The following is a 5,002-nucleotide window of genomic DNA, read 5'->3' as shown; positions in this document are numbered from 1 at the left end:
CTTTCATTATTGGTCTTAAACGTGAAGGTCGCCCTCTCTAGTGGTGGTAATTTGAGTTTTGAGTCATCGTCTTTCTGCTTTTTAATGTGACCTTGTTGTCTACCTAAGGTAGTTTTTAGCCCTTTAATTCAGTTTTGAATGGGTAATTTTTTTTTATTTCAAAGGTATGTGAAGTCCACTTTTAACCAACCACTTAATTTGGGCTCCTTTATTTTTACACGTTTCCTTTCTGCTACTTTTCTTGGGTCTATAGGGTACATTTCGAGAGAATCGTTTTATGTTTTTGAGCAATATTTTTGACTGAAAGTATCTGAGGCAGACTTGCACTGTGCAGTGGGGGCTTTTCGTCAGTATCCCTGTCAGTGTCTGCTGGTTTTGATTTATAATTAACTCTGACTGTTTTCGGATCGATTCATTCCTCTAAGGAGAGCCAACCTGGTAAGCGCTCGCTAAGAAAGGGGTCAGTGTATCGCTGGCAGGTATTTCACACAACACTGGCATTTATGAGCAATTTATGGAGCAGAAATTCATTAAATTGGATAAATTCTCAATGTTGGCACATCTTCACTGGGCCCAGAGCCAAAAGTTACGTTAACGGGGACAATCCCAGTTTAAATAAAGGATTTATTAGCATCATTTTTGGCCATTGAAACAGATGGATAGCCTGTTCTTCTATGCTGAATGTCTATCTTTCATATGCTCCCATCTAAAGAGAGTGGCTGGAGGGAGGGACTGAATTAAATAAAAACAAAAAGGTGTTCAAATGCCATACTCCCTTAAGAACATCTTACAGTGGATACATTCAATATGGCACATCCTCCTGTTTGATGTCTATTTTTAAACTATTGGTCTGTAACACTACGCTGACTGCTTTAATAAAACCGATTAGGTCTTTATTACATGACACAGTTGTTACAGTGCCATTTGGTTATTCTTGAAGCTTTAAATACTTGATGATAAAACATGTTGCGTGGGCTTAGGTGTGGCATGCTACTACCTTTCTGCTCTACACATGACTGGGAATCACCAGTGGTGATTTGAAATGACTATTAAATTAGGTTTTTTAGCTGGTAGCTATGGTAATGATTAAGGCCACAGTCGCTAAATTGGCCATGACTGAAGTACATTATTCAACTTTCACCTCTATTATTCACTCACATCAGCTGACTTATTTCACAAACCGTTCGAACGCTAATGATCTCAAAGTAGCTTTACTGACATTGTGACCCAGCAAACGTGAAAGTCTTTTATAAATGCATCAGTTATAGAAGGAATAAATGAAGTCTCAGTTGTTTGTTAGCCTCACATTATGCATTTGACACTGTCATACTGTGCCTTTAGCATGCAATGTAGTGGACTAGGATTTAGATTTTTTTCTGCATCGAGCATAAGGTAAATACAGGATTGCCCCATGTCCTTGGTGAATTAGTACCTTGTCACTTCCCTTTCCACCTGTCATCTTTCATAGTGTACAGCCGCATTTTAAATCTGTTGCCAAACTAGTTGGCACTCTTGTGCTTGTACTTTCTGTCAAGGGAATTACACGGCCTTCTTGAAGTCTTGTAACTTTTGATTTGAAGTTTCACTTTGCTTTTCAGTTGAAGGGTAACTTAAGCGACCAAAGCAATGCCATGTAATGTTCTCAATGTTACCATCAGAGGTTCTCTGATGCATTTCATTCCGTGGCTTTATTTATACTGACAGATTCCACTGAGGCTGTTAAATTCGAATTTAAAGGAATTATCACCCATTGTCTCAGCAAGTAATTTCAGGAAATAGTATTTTAGCATTTTTACCCTCAGAGTTTCTTATTTCAGTTGTCATTCTGCTGATTGTAAAACTTGCAGTCAATGGGCCACTGGGATCTGGGTCTAACAGAATCCATTTTCAGTGGCAGAAGTAAGGTGAACTGTTGCATCTCATGAGTATGCCTCACTGCATGAAAAGGGTCAAATCTGGTCATATCTGGCCATGGTAAAGTGCCATGTAATTTCAGGTTTGCCGGATGTATGTGGAAATTACCTGAGCCAAGTTACACAGAACAGTAAATCTCCAGAAATACATACTCTGGTGTACACGGACATATACAGGAATCAGTGAAGTTTCATGGACATATACAGCTGACACACTGCTGGTTGTGAGGACTGGTGGCTGTCAGACCTTTCTTATGTTAATGACCAGCAGTTAAGGTGCTTACTGTGTTCTCAGGTGGAGGGAGGGGGTGAGCCAGGACCGTTTCGCAAAACAGCCTCAAATTAGTTTTAATATTATTAAAATCAAATATAGCTAGCCTTAATATTTTTGACAGAAGCATTAGAGAACATATGTATGTATGTTTTATGATTTAAAGGCATTCTCTTTCCCCAGTTTCATTCTTCTTTCCATATTATTTCACAGAAATTAAGACCTGGTCCTTTACTGTTGTATCAGGAGAAGTGGTTTCTCACAACCACAAACACACACACAAACACAGACCCCATCCACCACAAATACACACACCCCACCCCCTGCTACAAAGACTTTTGTGTTTGACCTGATCTCAAGTCACACGTCTTGAGAACACCAACAGCTACAGACTGAAACATTTTAAGCTTGCACAGCAATGGGAAAAATCCACTTCAACATCATACACAAACCTGGTAAGACTGATTATTTATATTTTGTAAAACTAATATCTTAAATAATATCTTTGACTTAATGTCAAAACTATATACTGTAATTTTTCCTCAGATAATGTTTCCTCTTTTCTACAGTATGCTTACAAGACTGGGTCAACTCATCTTCAGAGATTTTAAATGGAAACATAAGTTCAGAAGGTTGTTGCAATGTTTTATTATCCATTTTTGTATTGTTTCACCTATTCAATTAAATATTTTTCCTTTACTAAACATATTTTATGTTTTTTATGTATCCTGCAAGACTTATGATGAGGCTATGAGTAAGAAGTTTTCATAGTTTCACTCTGGAAAGGCCCAGCTGAAACACTCAATCACAGTTGTGGCAAAAAAGCCGAAGAGAGACAACAGTAAGTTTAGAAATTGACATGATGTTAAGTTCTTCAATAGGATATTAGCCTGTAGTGATTATTGTCAACATTACTGTTGTTTTGCAGTTGCTTTTCAACATTGACAAACACAGAAAGAGCATTGCTAATTAAAGTGGAAATCACTTTACTAAATAATGAAAACTTGACTGACTGCTTCCCTTCCACTTTAAATAGGCTATTAGCCTGTAGTGATTATTGTCAACATTACTGTTGTTTTGCAGTTGCTTTTCAACATTGACAAACACAGAAAGAGCATTGCGGAGGACAGAAATGGTGGAGCTCAATGTAGGATGTGGAAGATGTTGATGTGGATGCACACAGGATCTACAGTGAGGAATGGAGACTGTTGGGACATCATTTCATGTGTTATTTACTGCATTTGTTTGAAATCTTTAATTGAAATTGTTTTCAGACTGTTTTTATGTTTTGGATGCTATTTACTATTTTCCCATAATAAAGAGAAACAAACAATTGTTGCTTAAACTATATATTTTTTCGTTTTGCCCATGGTCTGCAACCAATCACATCATTCACCTGTAGGGTTTGTGGGAGGGATATATTTTAAATGCAACCAATATATTGACTTTTCTGTAAGGGTTTTGGGTGAAATAAATCACAAGTTGACCAATGAAATGACTTTTGAGTGGCCCAATAGCTGTCTGGTTTAGGGGTGGGTTTAGTTTCAAATCAACCAATCCAGTTTAACGCGAATGACCAAAAGGGGAGGGCACAGTGGCACAAAGGTGTGAATGTCCCCCTGAAAAAAATGTTTTGAATGGATTACTTGCCATGGCAACAAATGGCTGTTGCACGGAAGAATACCTCAGTAACATACATCCGAATTGGTACATATTTGGCAGTATACGGACCATGATATTTCCTGTGTCTGGTTAGTAATACTCCCGGATTTGTCCAAAAATCTGTATCATGTAAAATCTTTTCATGCAGTACCTCTATATATACTGTACCCACCCAGACTTTGAGTTAATTCCTCTTCAGGCACCATCATAACCGCTGACCCTCTTTTTCCGTTGCTGGTTATTGTGGAGGGGCTGTGCTGGAGTTTATCAGCTTTCAATTTGCCATGTTTGAGCTCTAGGGGTCACAGTGCAGTCACACTACTCTCCCTGGGTTTATGGCTTTTTAATCAACTTCTACAACCTCTCCTATCTATGCGCTGCTAGCCTGAGGGAGCAGGGGATGTGGGAGGATATAGAACTGTATCTTAAAAAATACTGAGTGCAGCAAAACGGTCACGGTGGTATCTAAATGAGCCTTTAGCTTCTTAAAGCATCAAAGCCCTTTGCTGAATCTGTAATGTCTATAAAACAATAGTATTTTCAGTGTAGTGAAGTAAATGACAAGGTACATTTATTACAGCTAATTGAAAGTCTGAGAGATAGTTGCTGTTGCTTTTTGTTTTGAATTTTGTTCTGTTTTGTTTCAAATTCATAAATCTTAGTCCATTTCATTGCCAGAGCACCATTTAGATGGCAGCAACCTTCTGACTATCACACAAATGTATTACAGCATTTATTTAAAATAGAAATTATAAATGTCTTTACTGTGACAGTGTCACTTTTGATAACTTTAATGCTGCTTTCCTTTTTGAATATATAATAAAAATGTTAATATATTAAAATGATTATAAGCTTAGTTTTGAGATCAATCAGATATACAAAATATAAATGTAATATTACATATAACATTTAAACAGACTAAAAAAATGTTTGTGCATTCCTATTTTTTGCATGTCAAACATTTAGATCATTTTGGTTTTAATTAAATTTTCATAATGATGCACGTTTTGCCCCTCTCTTATCATTTCCAAAAGTTTTCTTTTTCATCAGTAGTAACGGAGATGCAATTTTTGTCGGTAGAACTCCTTAAGCTCTAACAGTGAGATGGTTACACTTTGGGAAAAGTCAAGTTTAAATATCGACAAGCACAGTGCAG

The 5,002-nt window shown here is 37.1% G+C and overlaps 1 long non-coding RNA gene across 2 annotated transcripts; it reads left to right on the top strand.

The window, feature by feature from the left end:
- Positions 1 to 316: 316 nt before the first annotated feature.
- Positions 317 to 4,286, top strand: LOC107659182 (uncharacterized). Of its 2 annotated transcripts, none has more exons than XR_001630884.1 (5): positions 317 to 438; positions 2,398 to 2,639; positions 2,754 to 2,816; positions 2,920 to 3,025; positions 3,268 to 4,286. It is a non-coding gene; the product is annotated as an uncharacterized LOC107659182 (long non-coding RNA). The 2 variants fall into 2 exon arrangements; XR_001630885.1 differs by lacking the exon at positions 3,268 to 4,286 and adding an exon at positions 3,113 to 3,138.
- The last annotated feature ends 716 nt before the right edge of the window (positions 4,287 to 5,002 follow it).

This window comes from Sinocyclocheilus anshuiensis, unplaced genomic scaffold (genome assembly GCF_001515605.1).
Source record: "Sinocyclocheilus anshuiensis isolate Anshui unplaced genomic scaffold, SAMN03320099.WGS_v1.1 scaffold423, whole genome shotgun sequence".
In the NCBI taxonomy this organism is placed as follows: domain Eukaryota; kingdom Metazoa; phylum Chordata; class Actinopteri; order Cypriniformes; family Cyprinidae; genus Sinocyclocheilus; species Sinocyclocheilus anshuiensis.
Note: the sequence above shows the minus strand (reverse complement) of the source record. Positions and strands in the feature narration are given on the sequence as shown.